Consider the following 19327-nt stretch of genomic DNA (forward strand, 5'->3'; position numbering starts at 1 on the left):
CTACTTATCATAGACCTTGACAAATTAGTCTCTGAAGACAGAGCACCCTAACACCGGGTTGAGGTACGTATGCCAAGTACACTGTAAGCTCTCAGTGGGAGGCAGATATTGGCAGCAGAGCGGCCTGGGCCTCAGGCCTATGTTAATGTAAATGCTGAGGAGAAAGTGGAGTCAGCACCCTACCCATTGCCTGCCTTTTCTAAATCATAGGTTTCATGAAGGTGCCCTGGGGTCCCTTCTCTGTGAGGAATACAGGGGAGGTTTCAGGTCACGTGAAAGACAGTTCATCCTAGAAAAATCTCACCTTCATTATAACTCCAACCTCTGTCCATTAAGGGCAGACAGATTCCTGCTGTCTTCAATGCTTGTGAATAAAAAGTCCTTTTCCCTTTGCTGAGCTCAATAAAGCCAGAAATTTTCAAATGAAAATGTCATTAGGATCCCAAGAAAACAGAAAACAATGCAAAACGCAGAGAATGAGGCAAGTTGGCAATGTGGCGCACTGGCAGGCGGGCCTTGCCCTGGGATCTAAGGCTCCCAGACCAGTTACAGAGGGCACATTCCCCTTTCTCACCGATGGCAGGCTGGCTGGTACTGTTTCCTGTGTTCTTCTCCACATTTGCGGCCCTTTGTGCTGGGCTCCGTTCAATCCCCTACCGGGCATCTCTGGACTCCAGAGGAGAACCCTCCAGAAGCCAGGGTGTCCCAGCATTGAAAACTCTTCAATTTACCCAGCCAGTGTTGCCAAGGGAAGAAGGTGGATATTTTCTCCAGGCCTCGGGAGGCTTTTGTAAGTTCTAAATCAAAGGTTTCCAGTTTAAAGGTCTCCCTGGAACATCTAACATTCATCCTGCCTCTTCCCTAAGCATCAAGAATGGAGAACTTTTTCTTTTATTAGCCACAATTACTTTTACATAGGCTTTAGATTATAACGTGGCATTTATCATGGCCATGAACATGTTTTTCCCATGAGAAGGGAAGTGGTACCCATGTTCACACCAGAGCAGTCTCATCAGGAGCAGGGAGATGTTAAGACTGGACTGCAGGGCCTGAGCTTTGAACCTGGACCCCCATTGGCTGGCCCTTGAATTATCGGAGAATTGTGTGGCTTCTCTTCCTGTTTCCCTTACCAGTCAGTTCAGAGATGCAGCCATTCTCCAAAGGATTATGGACAGCAGAACGTTAAATCATCTGCCCTAGTAGGCAAGAAAATCAGTACCCAAAAGGATTGAAACATGAGAGAAGAGGGAACTGAGTACCGTCAGAACATCTGTTTCAGGCATTAAACATGCACCACTGAATTCTGTAACAACCCTGAGAAACAATATCTCCTCTCATCTCATATAAACCAGAAACAGGCTTGTAGAAGTTCAATGGTTTGCTCTGGACCATGTAAGGGGTGGGGGTGAAATCTGGGCTACCAGACTCCAAAGCTCTTCCCACTCACAGCCTGCTCAAGATTATACCGCTGGTTGACCACAGCGCAGAAACATAAGGAGGACGGGGCAGTTGTCCTTGTAAACAAGCTGACTGCTGGGTACATGGCCTTCTCCGGAGGAGACACAGAGGGGCCAGTCTGGCAGAAGACAGGCCCATTGTCCATAGCTAGAGCTAGCAGTCACCTCATGCTGCTGTCCCTCCTCATCTCAGCCAGTGTTCACTTAAAGAGGCTTCCTCAGGCAGGCTGGATTTCCACTGTCTGCCAGGCAGGCATAGCAGTGTCTGGGGCCCTTGCTGCTCCCAATAAGACCAGGTGTCCATGGAAGCTGAAGATGCAGTCTGAGTTTCTGGCTATGACTTGGGGCACTGAATTGCACAAACTGTTAATTCAGAAGAATCTATTGGGGTAAACTTTGGCTGAGAGCTAGGTATTCGTCAGTGCCTGAAAAGTGGGAAGTACTCCACTGCCCTAATACCAACGTGCTTTTGGAAGCCAGTGATTGACCAATGATACAGATATGATACAGATTCTTAAAAATGCAGATTGTCTCAGGAATCTAAGCAATATAACAAAGGCCAGATGTCCCTTAAGAAACTCCCTCTAATTGCCTCACTGTACTGAATGTTTCCATAAAATCGACCCCTAAGACATTCAGCCAGTGTGCTCACAGGTAAGGGCTGGCACCCAAGCAGAAGGCAGAAGATTGTATGGGAGTGCCTGCTCCCATGAACACTAGATACAATGTACAAAAAAATAATGCAAAAAAAGATTGTCACTTTTAAAAACATAAACCTCTAGGAGACATAAAACCACCCAAAGACAAATTCCCAGTGAGGAATGATTGGGAAAGCTGGATTAAGAAGGAATGTAAAGTATGCTCTTGGCCAACAAGTGGTCTCTCAGAAATCTACTGCCAACAGACGGAGACATCCAAGGTCCTGGGAAATTGGATACTTTTCTTCCTACTGATAACAAGACCTTCTTAAATGGGTCCAGACAGCTGGGAAGCTAGCAGGGCCCTTGTAGCTTCCTAGAAGAGACTGAACTACAGTTGCCAATTTTTCCTAATGAACACATAGCTTTAGAAAACACAGAGAAATAAAGTTATATGACTACACAAAGCCTAATTATACAAATGAACACATAGCTTTAGAAAAAACAGAGAAATTAAGTTATATGAATACACAAAGCCTAATTAGCCAATGCAAAGAGTTACTGTAGTAACTATAAAAAGACTGTATTAGTCAGAAATAATTCGTGTACTTCCATGGCTCTTTTTCCTTTATCACGGACACTTCATTATAAGCCAGCATCTGGGGAATGCTGGCTTTAAGATGATGATGGTTCTTCAGCCAATCTGATAAAGATATCCTCTGGCTCTCTTCACTTTAGAATTGAGTTTGAAAACAAGGCTAGCATGCTCAGTTCTAAGCGCAGGGTTGAGAAATCGATGGACTGTGCTGGGGTCTTGAGCGAGACGGCTCAGCAAAGGCCATGGAGGTCCCTACCCAATCTGGTAGCCGCTGGCCAGAAAGCAACCAAGCACCTGTCAGGCGGTGGCTAGTACTGAAGAACTGAGTTTTAACTTGTATATCATTTTTATTAATTTGAACTGAACCAGCTACACGTGGGTAATGGTAAAACGGGCATGTTCTGTATTCTGACACTCAGAGTGACTATTTTTTTTTTCATGGTAAAAATGGACTTTCTTCAAATTTCATTAGCTTGAAAAAAGAAATTCTTATTAATCTGAGCTTATGGTTACTTTTAATTTCCTCCTTTGGCTTAACTTCAAATATTGGAGAGGGACACCTATACCCCGATGTTTCCTAACACTCAACCTGACCACTCTTTAGTCATGCCTCCTGCTCAATCCTATTAAACTGTTCCTATAAGATCCCCAAGCAATTGCCCAGTCTGAGATGCTGCGGCTCTTCCGGGCCACCTCCGTGTCACTGAGCACCCTCCCCCCCTTGCTCTCTCCACTCTTGGCCTCCTGAGAATCGACTTGGTCTTCTGTCTGTCTGAGGTGCTCAGAAGCCTTCTGTGAAGTTACAAGCTTTCAGAAGATCAACCCTGGGTCTCCAAGTCCTCTCACTCCACATTTGTTCCCCCACCACCTCTCAAGAGCACCACCGACAGCAGGCCTCTGGGAATACGTCCAACCCACAGCATTCTTTAAAGCCTCGCTTTCATGGATCCTCCACCGCTCTTGAGCCCTTCCAATCCAGCCACTTCGGCTTTGTTCCTATGATGCTAGTCTTGGTTGTCAAGCTGACACACTTAGAAGAGGGAACCTCAAATGAAGGCTTTCCTCCATCGGACTGGCTTGTGGGCATATTTGTAGGGCATTTTTCTTGATTGCTAACTAGCGGTGGAGGGGCCAGCCCACTGCAGGAGGTACGTGTGCTAGGCAGGTGGGCCTGAGCCGTGTAAGAAAGGGAGCTGGAAGCCAGCCTGGAAGCAAGCCAGTAAGCAGCATTCTTCTGTGCTCTCTCCTTCAGTTTCTGCCTACATGTTCCTGTTCGAGCTCCTACCCTGACTTCCCTCAATGATGGGCTGTTACCTGGCAGTTTTAGCCAAATAAACTTGTTCCTCTCCAATTTGCTTATCACAGAAGCAGAAAGCAAACTAGAGAAGTTTCCAATGCATTTTTTCCCACAAAGCCTATCAAAGTGTATCAAATTTAATTACGGAAATTTTATTTTTCTTCTTCAACAAATTTTTAAGACAAGGATGTACCTCACTCATCTTTAGTTTCAGTAAGTAGAACAATCCTAATCCATGGGGAGTGCCCAATTACTAGCCCCAAATTTCCAACACCAGCCAAAATGAGACTCTGCTCCATGGGCCACAGAGCACATCCATCATAGGTAGGGTGACTGTGTGTCCCAGCTAGCTCAGGATAGCCCCCGGATACTTCAGTTGTCCTTGGTGTTCTACTTAGTTCTTACAAGCATCCCCGGTGAAGTGCTAATTATATAGTTGCCTTAGTTATAAGGCTTGGGTCTATGGAGTCTTTTATGAAAAAGTCTTAAAGATGATCTGTTGATGATAAACTGATTAAAAATAGAACTGCCTGGAAGAACAGAAAGGGTCAGATGACCTTCCATCTTCTTCTCTCTTCATGAGCTTCCAAGAGTCTATGATTTTTAGAAGTATTTTTTAGAGAAATTAAAAAAAAATCAGCCATTTTAACTTCCTCAGCCTGGGAACTGGAGACACTGTAGGCAGTTTTCTGTTCATGCTGATAAATGAGAAATAAAAGAAAGAACTAGACACAAACTGGAGCTTGCCCAGCAGAGACAGAAGGACCAGAGTGACTCAGGCCCACAAGAGTTACAGAGAACGATGGTTGATAGCCAGAGATGCCAGAGTGGGAACGAACACTCAGAATATACTGCCTCCCAGAGGCTGCTGACAGGAAGATTTTTTTTTTTAAACTTGTCAATGAAAAGAAAAACAAAGGCCCAAAGTGTGGACAGCTAACCAGCAATCTGCAGAAGCATTTGTCAACAAAATGAGGCAAAGTCAGGAAACATTTGTGACAATCCTAAACTTTTATCAGGTTAAACATAGGGGGTTATAAAATGAAATGTGGCATTGATTATTTCAAAAGGTCATTCTCCTTCATTCACAGAGGGCAAGCTAACAATCTCTCTCTTTACTCAAAATTTAGACAGTTGGCTTTTTCTATCAAAACACAAAGAAGACAACCAAGTAGAAAACAGCCTTTCTTCTCCAAACTCTTCTCCCTCACCTCAGCTTCCCAGTCAGGACGGAGTCTGGATGACTGTGTCCACAAGCCCCTTTCCTACCCACACAGAACGGCATTGCCCGGCCTCCCTCTCGTGTGTCCATCGGCATCCGGGCATACCTGCATCCTGGATGCGCTGTGTTTGCGGATACAGTAGCCAAGGCTTACCTTCCTTTCTCTGCTTTGCACGGAACATGAGAGTTTGTTCATCGCTCCCTAATCTCATACTACTGTCCTTGGAGCTTCCATGACTCCGTAATTCCTGCTTTCCTTCTTCTTTCCACACTCAATCTTGTTGGTCTCTCCCTACACTGGCACTTATTAAATGTGATGCCCTGGGAAGTCCAGACTCCTCATACTCCAGCCATTCTTTCCAGACAATGAGCAGCTGTGGCTGTTCCCGGGGCTTCAGTTACTACCCAGAAGCTGATGAGCCTGAGGGTATGTTTCTCTACTGTACCATCTGAGGTGACAACCAAAACTATGTTGTACTTGGTTGTGTAATAGACATAGCCAACTTCACTAACCCAAAGATGAGCCATGAAACCATCCGTAGATATCTTAGATACAGCCAAGCTGATGAACCCAAAGAACAGCTCTGGAACCCCTCAGCTGTACTTGATGTATGTCACAGACATGGCCAACCTACCAAGCCAAAGATGAACCATGAACCAGTCAGCTCTCCCTGACTCTCCTGGGTTCCTCATTCTTTCCTCAACTTCAGCACCAAATCCAATCATCATGCTCCATGATTCTGCATGTCTCCAGCTTTTTGGAGGTCTAATTAATACCACATGTGACTGAGGTGTGTATCTTGATGATTTGATATCCTATACATTGTGAAACAGTTGTCACAATCAAGCAACTTCTGGTATCCACCACTCACATAGCTTTTCCTTTGTGAGTATGATAGAAACGGTATTTATTTGTGGAAAATTTCAAGTATGTGCTTTTATTAACCATAGCTGCCAATTCTACATATTTGTTTTCTAGAACTTATTCATCTTATAATTGAAGCTGTAATGACCTGGATGGCCTGGAACATACTATGTAGACCAGGCTACCCTCAAACTCACAGGGATCTGCCTCCTTTTGCTCCAAAGTGCTAGGATTAATTGTATATGCCAACATGTCCAGCTCTAGGTGAGTTCTAATAAGATCTTATTTGTACCATGGTGGTGTCTCACTGCTCTGAGGACACAGACCAGATTTCTGCAGGGGACTTTCAAGACCCTCTTGTCCTGGCCCCTGACTGACTCTCTAGGCCAGGTGTCCTTACCTTCCAAAAGCTATCCTCTATTTATTTCAGATCCTTAAAGTTGCTGGTCTCCCCCTGTCTCTGGAGCCCTCAACCAGGCCCCTCCAGGTACAACCTTTAAACATTTCTCTCTGCCTTAGGAGCCGCCTAAGGCATTTGGCTACTTTGGAAGCCTTCATGGAAGAGGAGGCAGTAGGTAGAGTCTCCCATAGGTTAGGTTGTTTGGTTAAGGTTGAAAGATTAGCAGGGGCTTATCATGGAAATAAGGAGGCAGTGAGAGTTCCAGACAGAAGAATCCACATGTCCTGGAGTAAAAATACATTAACAAGAGTAACATGATGTATCTGAGCTGCTACAGGTTGTTGTGGGTCACTGGGTAGAGGGAAGATGGGGCACAGAGTTCCCAAGAGATAAGGGAGGGAGGCAGGAGCCAGGCTCTAGCCCCACAGCCAGGAGTGTGTGTGTGTGTGTGTGTGTGTGTGTGTGTGTGTGTGTGTGTGTGTGTGTGTGGTGTGTGTGTGTGTGTGTGTGTGTGTATGTATGGCACACATATGTGTGTAGATATTCACTAGGGTAGCATTTTCCAGTTTCCATCGTATGACTATTTTTACCATGGTCAGCTTCAAGCTACCAATGATCTGCTACTGAGAGCGAGTCAGGAGGGATGTGCAACATAGCATACTATAGTGTTCCCACCCTACAGAATCAAATCAATGTAAATAACCTTAACAGCACAGCCAATAAATAATAAAATAGAGTAAAATGATTAGGGAATGGTGACTTCTGGACATTATTACCTTGGTTTTTAATATCATTTATTAGACCATGCATTTATATGATTTCTATGTCTTTGTGTAACATTTTATTCAATATCCTTACATATTAATGTGTATATTAATGGACTCCAGCTATAGTTGCCAGGGAGACTTGCTGTGCTATAGGGACCAGCTGAGGCATGGCAGTCAGCTTTGACTTCTGTTCTGAAATGGGAGTGGTGGGCAGGATCTCATCTTTGGTTTCCATGATGTTCACATGGTACGGCAAGGGTTTCTTAAGGCCAGTCTTACCACGTGGGTCCCAGGGCACATGCTGATTCCTGGCACACTTTGTCTGAGCAGGACATTGTGTACACAGCACTAGTGTAGTAGTAAGTGGGGTCTCTACTATGGATCACCAGACCATCTACATGGATTTAGCCACCAGTCCTCAGACTTTCCCAGATAAACAACCTTTTAGCACTTGGCCGAACTCTCCATGATAAACCACTGCATACCATAACAGTCCCTCTGTACTGCAGGCCAGCCTGGTCACACAGACCTCTTGTGGTTGCCCTCAGGCTCTACTGTGTCCTCAGAGAAAACAAACACTTCTGGAATACCTCAATCAGTTCCTACATCCACCGACCCATCTCACCAAGAATATTCTATATGCTAGTGCCTAAGATGATGATTTCTGTCCCAGTCACTGTACCTCAGACCTCACCTCCAGAGTAGCCATCTTCAGCTAGCCTCTGTGTGAGAAACTCATCCAGTCAGCTTTGGAGATGCCATGAGCAACCAATTTCCTCTTCCTGGAAATCTGCATCACCATCTTGCCACTGTACACTGCCAAAAGGAAAGCTATATAATTTAATTTTAACAATGGCTGTATTTAACAACCCATCTGCATGAATCCTGAAACTTTAATCATTGGCTGGCACAGGCCATTCAGGGGTAGCTCCACTGTGTAGATTACACACCGTGAGCTCAAACCCACTGTAACTATGTGGAATCAACAGGGGTTAGGCCCAGGCAATGGTAATTTTTAAAAGCTCCCCCAGGTGACTGACATGTGCACCACGGGCCAGCACCACTGATGTGTAAGCCCCATCACGGAGTTGGATAGACACAGAAGGGGCAGCTGAGGTTACCGACAGACCTAAGACTTAAACAGCAGCAAGCTTGTCCAGCATCTGCTTCAGCAGAGTGACACCCCCCCCTTCTCTGACGTTTGGGTTGACTGAGGGGGCAGGGAGACTAGCCCGGTCAGTAGTAGTTATGGCAGTAAAGGAGGTCCAGGACTTAAGTTAGACATCCAGGGACAGTGGAGAAGAAAGACAGATATACTGTTGGACAATGACAGGCTGTAGGCACTGCTTTCTCTGCTGGTGACCGCCGAAAAGATTGAGGGAGGTGGTTTCTGAAGGCCGCATCCTCCAACACCCCTTCAGAAACAAACCGTGAAGTTCGCTAAGAGAGGGAGCAGGAAATAGGATGGGGCATGCAAGGACAGCTGTGCTTTTTCCTGCCTCCCACGGGCAGCCAGTTTGGAGTCTGGGCAGGAGGGCTACCTTCCCAGTCCTAGAGTGAGGCAGTTCAGCAGAACCTGGATCCTTTTCTTGCTGATGTTTCCGTTTTCATTTCTTTTCTCTCCCCTCTCGTTTCCTCTTCCTTAACTTCCTTTGTGACTCACATCACACCCTGCTGCAGGTGGGAAGGCTCCCTTGCCCTGGGAATCCACACTGCATTTGTGTGTGTTTTCAGAAGTTGGAAGCAATTTCTCTCATTGAAGATGGGGCTGTTTCTCCATCTTTCTTTGCACAGGGAGTTGCTCCCAGACTCTAAAACTGAACATTTTCAGCCCCTTCTCAGATGGGATGAGGCAGGACTCATTAAAGCTTCACGGGACACAGACATACAGTGCAGGGAATCACTCTGGCAATAAATTCCCCCAACTGAAAGGGATTCGCTAAGTCTAGAGTGGATTGTGTTCAGATCTGGAGATCTCAGAAATGTTGGGCACTGCCTGGCCTTTGGTGGCTCCCATTGGCAAGGGTGATAGTCCATCCTGCTTACCCTCCCTGAGCCTCTCTTACCTTTCACTCTGCTCAGAGAAGGAAAATTGCACAACTGAGCACCATGAAAACAAAACAAAACAAAAAACCAACTGGGTTTGGTTCAGCAGCACATATACGAAATTGGAACAAGACCTAGCTACACACCCATGGCCCTGTGCAAGGATGACATGCAAGCTTGTGAAGCAGTCTATATCCTTAGTATCTAATACACAGAAAAATGCTGTAGGAGGCCGAAGGTCATTTTGGAGCGACATCTTAAGTACTGAGCAAAATACAGAAGGTGCTGAGAAAAAGGAACAGATAGCTCAAGAACGCAATAACTGGAGACTGAGCGTGGAGGTTTTGGCGATGTACTGTCTTTCTGGGAAGGTTCTCAGTCCCCAGTGTTTCTACTAGAAAATAGAGAAAGATGACTGCCTGAGGTTTCTGCTGAGGACGAGGAGAAAGTGATTGGGGGTCAGATGAACAATTATACCAAGTAGTTTTGGGAACAGCAAAGAGGATATGCAACTCATCCTATCAGACTGGGCATGGCCCTTCAGTGTTCCTTCATCGGACTCCGAACTCCACAGACAAAGCTTGCTCCCTTGTAAAGGCAGATTTTGATGTAGCCATTGTTGAACTTTGCTATGGGATAATGCTCTTGTACACTGTAAAGATTTGTCACTCAAATTGGTTTAATAAAATGCTGATTGGCCCAGTAGCCAGGCAGGAAGTGTAGGCGAGGTGACCAGACTAGGAGAATTCTGGGAAGAGGAGGGCTGAGTCAGGAGTCACTAGCCAGACACAGAAGAAGTAAGATGAGAATGTCTAACTGAGAAAAGGTACCAAGACATGTGGCTAAACATAGATAAGAATTATGGGTTAATTTAAGTGTAAGAGCAAGTTAGTAATAAGCCTGAGCCATAGGCCAAACAGTTCATAATTAATATTAAGTCTCCAAGTCAATTATTTCAGAAGTGGCTGCTGGATATTTGGGAACAGGCATGTGGGAGAGGAACTTGCGTCTACAGAACTTGCTACATCAAGTGAAGAGTCATTCAAAGACAGCTCAAGAGGAACATAGTTACTGACAGGTAACTTGACTGTAGACGTTGGATACCCACAGAGGTAAAGTAGAGGTAGGCAAACAAAAAGACATTAACCAGCCTCCTACCTTTTGTCTGATTCATTCTAGAATGTACACAGTAGAATGCCATCTGAGCTGTCCCACAAATAGTTTTTGTTTACAATTTATGACAATTAATTTTATGATTTATGAGAGATTCCATTACTTCTATTTAAATTTCTATATATCTCATGAGGTTTTCATGCTTAACATTAGGAGAGTGGAGCCAGTTAACTTTTAGGGAGCTAATGTTTCCAACTTGAAATGCCAAGTCTGGGTGTGTGGAATTTTTATGCAAGTTATAAATATTTGGCACCTATTTTTCTTGAGATAGGGTCTTACTGTGTAGTCATGGCTGATCTGGAAGTTACTATGTAGACTAGATTGGCCTGGAACTCACAGAGATCTGTCTGTCTAGGCCTCCTAGTGCTTGTATTAAAGAGTATGCCTCCATGCAGTGGGCATAATACTTTTGGCATACACAAGGGTCTATATTTTTGTTTGATCTAATAGGTAATAAAAGGACCAATTGGCTCCAACCATAGGTGTAGTTGCTACAGATGCTTCAATGTTTGGAGCGTCTAGAGGGCTGAGGTACAAACATGTACCCCACAGACACATGTTGGCATCTTGTGTTTCTGTGAACAGTCCATCTCAGTGTACACACCTTTGCCCACTGCTGCAGAAAGGATCCTTCCGAAAATGCTGTGACCCATTTACTCTAGACCAAGGCAGAAACAAGTGCACATTCCATTGTTTGTAAAGTTACCTACTATTTATTTTTGTTATTTTTGCTACATGCTTTATATATATTTAAATATTTCAAACAATCTGAGAACAAACAGAAAAGTAAAGATGCGGTAAGAATGAATTGCTTGATTATTTCATGTATCAAACACAAGAGTAAAAAGTAAATTAAATCAATCCCATGTGTTTGAGTTCTTTTAGCTCTTTCTGCTTTTGTGATTTTTTTTTATCCTTACCTAACATGCATGTTCTATGAAACTATGTACCAGATATGAAACAGTGTTTTCTGGACATGACATGTCCACAGCACACATGAACTCAGAGCAGCTGTTGTTTCCCACATAAGACTTGCACAAGATGGAGCCAGTCAAAATTCCAGCATGGATGGGGGAGAGGAGGAGCTATCGGCAGCTGCTGGCTGCTGGGAGAGGGAGTCAGTTTTCTTCATGGATCTGGACGCTGGTAGGGTCCGTCCTCCAGGGGATGACTTAGACCAGTACATATAAAGGCGGCACCAACCGTCATTAGTGGGGTGACAAAAGGACATGAAGTTCAGAGGGAGACATGGGACGATCATGGGAGAGGCAGAGAGGGAGGTGAGGGTAAATATGATCAAAATACACTGCATACATTATGAAAATTCTCAAAGAATACTTTTTTTTAAATGTTAAAATAAGTAAAAATTTTAAAAAAGAAAAAAGTTGCTGAATTGTTTAGTTGTCAAATAGTATCTTGGAGCAGTATGGTTTTATTTATAAAATATTATATGTTTACCTTAGAATGCCACATTTCATTGAAAAATTATTTCATAAATTACAAGTGGAAAATATTTATCAAGGCAATAACGTAAGATGATGGCTAATTTTGTTTAATGTTTTATGAAGTTTTCATGAATAATCCAAGACTAATTGTTAAGAACACATGTATTAAATTTATGTAAGTGTAATAAAATTCTTATGAATGCACTGTTCAACTACTTTCTTTACAGCTTTTCATGTAAATTAGCATTTTGGTTTTGAGACTTCACTAGAGGAAATTGCACATTCTTGGAAATTGATTCCTTATTCCCTCTTGGCAGCTAATGGGTTTCTACCGAGTTTAAATGCAAATTGTACCCTAACAACAGACGACACTAACATAACTACCATTCTCAACCATGTCATATATCCCCCCTTCTCACCATCCTCCAAAATGCAGTGAAGTTTTGTGTTACTTTTTCTGGTGGAAGGGAAACAGAGTGACAAAAGATGATGTTCCACTTAAAACTTCGGTCTACAGAATTCCCTGACCCCCTGTGACACCAGGTGACACTAACTTAAGTTCTGTGCTTCTGGACCACTCCTGTGGTTTTTTTTTTTTTTTTAAAGAACTCCTTTATTATTTCTATTTTTTCAGGTGCACAAGACTGTCTTCCCTATTAGCCACCTGTCTTGTCACCAACCATTCCTATTTGGTGGCTGTGCTCTTGGGAAAAGACCACGTGATCTTTCTGGCTCCACTCAGTGTTTACGATACCTGCTTCCTCTGCTTGCATCCCACAAACTTTCCCTCGTCCTCTTTCCTGTTGCACATCTCTCCATGGATGAGATTGTGATATCTCCTTGGAAACTTCAGCCATCCCTAATGATCTGTCTCTGTCTGCCTTTAAAATTCTTCCCCTTCATTCTCTAAATAACTATGGAGCTGAGTTATACCTAAAGCCCACACATTGCCGGATATTTCCCCAGTACTTTACCAAAAACACCAAACAAAAATGACATTTTTAAATGTGTTGGACAACCCCCTACACACACCTTTTAGAATGTAAACTGGAAAGCAGGAGTGATGCTTTCTGCTTGGTCTATTGTGCCTGGTAACTTGAAATACTCACAAATATTGATAATGAGATGGAGTGCACGCATACAAAAGAAGAGGGCCTGGGTGAGAAAACAGCTATGCACTGCAGAGAACAATCACCTGCTTTTGTTTAAAGACAAAGTTAGTGCATCAGTGGGTTAGGGAGACATCCAATTGTACCCATTTTTACTAAGTCCCTTCATGGAATATATACTCAGTTCCAGGATCCACAAGCAACATGGGAGCAGTAGGACCTGGAGAACTCAGCACAACATTGCAAAGTGATATGGATCAGAAAGAACATACTGGTAGTTTGAAAGAAAATGCTCCCCCCAAAGGGAGTAGCACTATTTAGGAAGTATGGCCTTGTCAGAGTAGGTGTGGTCTTGCTGGAGGAAGTGTGTCACTGGGAAGGCAGGCTTTGAGGTATTATATACGCTCCAGATACCGCCCAGTGTCTCAGATCACGTTCTGTTGCCTGCAAGATGTAGAGCTCTCAGCTACCTCTCCAGCACCGTTCTGCCTGCACGTCACCATGATGATAATGGACTGAACCTCCGAAACTGTAATCCGAGCCACCTCAATTAAAAGCTTTTCTTTGTAAGAGTTGCCGTGGTCTTGGTGTTTCTTCACAGCAATAGAGACCCTCCCTAAGACAGACACATTGGCAGAAAGGGAGGAAGATGCACAGCTAAGCAAGCTGGGAAGAGTGGAAAGATGGAGAATACAGAACATCTTTGAACAGATAACTCTCAGAGAATCAGTGTCACACGATTGCCTAGATAGACACCTGCAGAGACTGGGCTGCGTGGAGGAGCTGCTGACTTGTGTGATGCTGGATCAATGGAGGCAAAACAGTTCGCTTGTCTAGAGACACGGCAACTGTGTGAAAGCTTGAGATCTCTTATAAAGAAAACTCTTATAAAGGAAAACATTTAATGGGGGTGGCTCGATTACAGTTTCAGAGGTTCAGTCTATCACCATCATGGTGCAACATGGTGACTTGCAGGCAGACATGGTGCGGGAGAGGTAGCTGAGAGGTCTACAGCTTGAGAGCCTCACTTCTGAAGGATCCGTGACTTCCCTGCTCACCAGCCCCTCTGGCAGGAGGTGTGGCTGGGAGGTGAAAAGCTGTTCATTAAACAGCTCTGCTCAGTGACTGAAGCAGCAAGCTAAGCCAAGTACATCCAGGACTGGCTCCTCCTTTTCCTCCTCCTAGCCCATTCTCCACTGGTATGTCCTGTCTGGTTGCTCTGTGAAGGCCACTGGGGGAAAGGGCATGTGACTGGCTTTATTTCCTTCTGTTTTCAAAGTCTGGGTCTCCATTTTCCCAAGAAGTCATGGGAAGAGGCCTCTCACTTTGACTGCCTCTGAAGTGGAACCCTTTCTGGGGGTGATTATAATCACTAACCTTAGCTTCACTGACGAAGCAGTGAAATTCCTCCATTTACCCTGTTGCTTTCTTGGCTCCACCTCCCCCATGTTTGGAATTTGACCCTTCTATTCATAACTGGCATAACTTACTCCGGAGTCAAAGCTGACCCCTCACTCAACCAGACACCAAGACACTGGGGTTTAGAAACTAAGGCAGAAGGGCAGAGCCCTCTCAATCCTCAGAGAGTTGCTCTGCACTGCTGATCTTGCCAGCCAGGAGCTGGTGATCTGATGACGGCAGCAGTAGCAGACAGAAGGGAAACTCCAGGCTTCTGACTCACTGTCGCCCGAAGACTCCACGCTTCCTCCCACTGTTCCTCTCACTATTTGCCGCTGTTTGCATCTTCAGCATTCTCCAGAGGTCCACATGTGTTGCAGATGTGTTCCCAGCTTATGGGGTGGTTGAGAGGCAGTGGAACCTTGGACAGGTGGGACTGGGCATAATTGAATTAGGTCACTAGCAGCATGCCTTTGAAAGAAAAACTGTGACTCCATCCCCCTCCCATCTCTTTGTCCCCTGACCACAACTGGATGCACAAGCCTCCTCTGTCACATGCTCCCACCAGGAGAAGCAACGCAGGGACAGCCACGGGCTCTCATGCTCTGAAACCAGTCGACACACACTTCTTCTCAGCTGATTGTCTTGGGTATTTATCACATTGACGGTAAAGCGCCTTCTTCCCGACTTTTCCGACCGCTGCAGAGGCCGTCTGCATGGGACACCAGCAACAGTGCCATCTGCTTGGTACTTAGGATTACCCAGGCCTGCCTAAAAGGCAGAGCACCCCATTCAGCGATGAGAAAGCTAACCCACGCTACACCCATGACGTGACAGTTGGTGAAATGCAGGGTTGCTGACTTTAGGATGCAGCATTCCAGCCCGAAGATAAACCTCTCCTCTCACCTACTGGGGCCCTGGAGTTAGTGGCTTCCTGTTATGATCCCCTGCCCCTTCCTACAGAACTCAAAGGAGCTGCTGAAAGAGAACCCTATGAAGAAGCCGATCCCAGATTTCTGAGGAGAGCTATTCGAGTCAGTAGGTCCCGGGCTAATTCAAGCTCCCTTCCACACTCGTGGGTTATTTTCTTATTTAATGATCTGGTAGAGGGGTACCCAGGAAAAACCAGCTCCAGAATTTGACAAATGAAGAGTCTTTCCTCTTACGGTGTTTGACTTGTCTAAACTCTAAGCACACACGGCGGTGGCTCTTACATCTTTTGGTTCACACCCCCGATACCCATATGAGCCACAAATCCTGCCCTTGTGTGAGTCAGACCCAAGCAGCACTGAAGTGGGCAGGTGAGCGACTGGATCCCTTCAGCACCATGGGAACGCTGTAGATCCTCCTCAGAATAATGTTTAAAATGCAATAAAGGAAAGCAAATAGAACCAACTTAAATAGAATAAAGGACTGCAATAAAAACAAACTATATTGAACTATAGCTATCAAAATATTTATAAACTAAGAATGCATCTGCTTCTTTCTTAAGGCAGTTAACACCAAAATTGAATGGATTCTCAACATTTCAAAGTAGTACTATACTTTTGAGATATCTGCACCCAACTTAATGTGATTTAAAAATAATTATGGTTTTTAGCAGTGGACAAAATAATAGAAAATGGTAATGCTGCAGTTTATTGTCTCCATTCATAAAGAAAACACATGAGGAATATCACCTAGGAGTCAGAAAGTAAAGATGTATCCATTTTCCATCCCAGTTCAGGGACACTCTAGAATTCCACCTAGACACATCCTGGACCATGGTTAAGAACTGGCAACCAGAGCGAGGGCGTGTTCAGAGCAGAAAGAGACTCTCTGTAACTGGATGGAGGCAGTACCAACTTGGAAGCAGTGGGTAGTCCCTGGGAATTAGTCTCTGCAATTAGTCTCCCTGATTCTCCTGGAAGTCTTCAAAGGTAATTGTTTGGATTTTCTCACAGCATCCTCCCAAGTGCTCATGATGAGCTTCTCCAGCATTCCTAATAGTCAATCCATTTATACAAATTTATTAGTAAAATTGCCAGTGAGAAATGCTGTCCACCGCTCTGCGAATCCTTCTCTGTGAGGGCAAGCTGGGGGATGTGTATCCTAGCGACAGCTTGGGCCCCTAGGTAGCAGTCTTGGGAGACCATCTTAGTTCACTGCCACAAGCCAAGCTGCCCAACAGTAAAAATGCTCCCCCACATTGGTAGATGTCACATGGAGGACAACCTGGGAAGGTTCTCAGAGCTAGTCCTGAGGAGGTACAAAAACTACAGCAAGCCTGTCAGGAGCACTGATGGAGCCTAGTAGGTCAATTATTTAAAGCAGCTAATTTATATGGTGTTTCTAACCCAAGGCTCCTTCGCCTGTCTCCACAAACCCATTATTGGGTGTGACTCAGATGACAAAATGCACAAGGTTTAATAGCTCTAAAGTCATCAACTGACAGATCATGACGGGTCCTCAGGGACCATCTCATTCATGACCTTAACCATGAGTTCAAATACCCTTTAAAACCAGCAGTTAACAATGTACAGTTAGGCCCTGAGAAAGTGGCCAGAAGTATATTCCACATGTATAAAATTTCAAGAGTTTCAAGGACCATTGAAGCATGTCCAGGTCAAAACCGTCTGACTTCATTCCCTCCCCACCTTTCTTTATTCATAAATAGTAAGGCGGGGACCGAGGAAGTAAGGAACCTTCTCACATCACAGGCAGCCAAGCCGAACACCTCTGTTCACGGCGGCGCATGAAGAGGAATGCTAAGGACTTGAACCTGATAAGAGGCCAGGCCACCAGAAATTGTTTCTCTTAGTCCCCATATCTTGGCCCCCATCCCTGCCTGACATGACACCAACAGAAAGCCTCGGGCCTGGCCCAGAAGGAGGCTGCACCTGCTGCACGTGATTTTTTTTTTCCTCAGGATGTGCCCTGGTCTCAGAACACCATCCATCTCACTTGCTGTAATGAGGACAGTCCCTTACCCCAAGTGGGGCTCCCAAAGAGGCTGGCCCTGGTATTTAAGGCTTTGTCTCTCTACAAATAATAAATGCAGAGAGCACAGGCCTGGGAAAGTTAATTAGTATTATTATGTCTGTAATTCTAATGTTGCTCACTGGCAGAGCTCTTTCGTGCCAGCTTTCAGCCCAGAACAGACTTTTGGGATATGCACTGGGATAAGCCCTGTTGAAGCGGGGCTTTTCTTGTATCGAGGATGGGCAGTGCCTCTGCTTGGGGCTGAGGAGCCTAGAGGATGAAGCTGTGGGGGAAGTTCTCAGTGTGGAACCACCCCCTGGCCCCCTGCAGTGTCTCAGTCCCCAGCCAAGAAGCAAAGCACTAAGGATGCAAATGTTACATCCATCTTATTAAAATAAGATAACACAGTGGATGCTGGCTCGGATGGCTGTGTCTTCATTCTTCAGGGAGGAAAGGGGCTTGAGGAAACATCTAGCATCTCACCAAGCTATTAAGAGCCCAGTTTATAAGAGAAAGCAGAATGCTCTAAAAGAGGTGAAACTCTGTTAAGTATCACCAGGTAGAGAACAATGACGCTCCACACTGGGACACATCCAAACACACAGATGAAATGCTCAAACGCCCTCTCGTCCTCATTTCATCCTTTAGAGGCTACATTTATATCAGACTGTCGTCTAGAGGCAGGGGGTGAAGTTCAGGTGGTAGAATGTTGATGTAGCATGCACGAGGCCCAGGGTTTGATCCCCAGCACCACATCAACCAGAACGGTGGCACATACCTATAATCCCAGCACTTATAAGGTGGAGGCAGGAGAATCAAGCAAGGTCAGCTTGGGATGTGTTACACCCTAGCTCATAACAAAACAAAACTAAACACTGTTGTCTAGATATTGCTTTCCGGTTGTCCAAATCACAAGCATTCTCCCCGTAAAGAAACAGGCTGCTTTACATGATAAAGTAGCAAAAACAAGTCCCAAAATGACAAGTGGCAAAGTCTGTTCTGCACTAAGCAGATTTGAACCACACACATACCAACCAAAGTGGGTGACCCAGGGACAGCATCTCTCTTCAAGAGCGCATGCTCAACTAATACTACTTCTGACATAGAAGAGGCCCCGGGGACACCCGAGCCCTGGGCTGTGTGGATACATGCTGAAACTGATTTGAACATTCTACAGATGGTAGTGGGAATCAGGGACCCAAACTAAGAAGAACATTCTGACACAGTGGTCAGCTCTCTGTGACAGGCAGGATGAGCTCAATGCCACTTCCCCCACGCCTCTCCCCTGTATGTGCCACGTGCACTTGAACAAGGTACTTCTATTTCTAGGCATGTCTTCTCACCCATGGAATAGGAACTGGATGGGACCACTCCTGAGACTTGAAAAGTCTTATAGCTTATGAGAAAGGCAAGAAAAAAAGAAGCCATTTTGGTTGGCTCTGTTTCTGGCTTCTTATTCCCTTTACACTTTTAACAACACACATCTCCTTCTTCGCCCCAAGCCCTGGGTGAGTAAAATTCTCAAGGTTAAAAACTGTTTCTACTTATGCTAAAACGTGGAAGAGAAACCGATAAAGGGATGCAAATGGTTACTTACGCTTTCCCTACAAGGCTGAAGGAGCTAAATAAAGGGTTCGTGACTATTAGTCCGGGACAACCTATCATCACTGTTGCACGGACAAATTGTATTGCATGTCAGATGCACAGAAGACGCACAATAATTTATCAGTCAGGACCCAGAAAATTGTACAGTACGTGAGCCTCTGCAGCCCCACGCATCCCCGCCACGCCGTCCTCCCTGCTCTGTTAAAGGGACGCTGCCAAGAAAGGCCCCGAGTTAGGCCTTGGTTTAAAAAAAGCACTCCACTAAAACACAAGACGAAGAGAAATATTTCCATGACATTTATTGGGAAACAAGAGAAGGGAGAAAACAGTGTTTTTCTCACTGTTC

General features: G+C 44.9%; 1 protein-coding gene and 1 pseudogene across 45 annotated transcripts in view; both read right to left on the reverse strand.

The window, feature by feature from the left end:
• Cacna1c (calcium voltage-gated channel subunit alpha1 C) overlaps positions 1-19327 on the reverse strand; it is a 658960-nt gene that overhangs the window by 254608 nt on the left and 385025 nt on the right. The window lies entirely within an intron of this gene.
• LOC121828186 (small ribosomal subunit protein uS3 pseudogene) lies at positions 6973-8428 on the reverse strand (annotated as a pseudogene).

Source organism: Peromyscus maniculatus, chromosome 3 (genome assembly GCF_049852395.1).
Source record: "Peromyscus maniculatus bairdii isolate BWxNUB_F1_BW_parent chromosome 3, HU_Pman_BW_mat_3.1, whole genome shotgun sequence".
Lineage (NCBI taxonomy): Eukaryota > Metazoa > Chordata > Mammalia > Rodentia > Cricetidae > Peromyscus > Peromyscus maniculatus.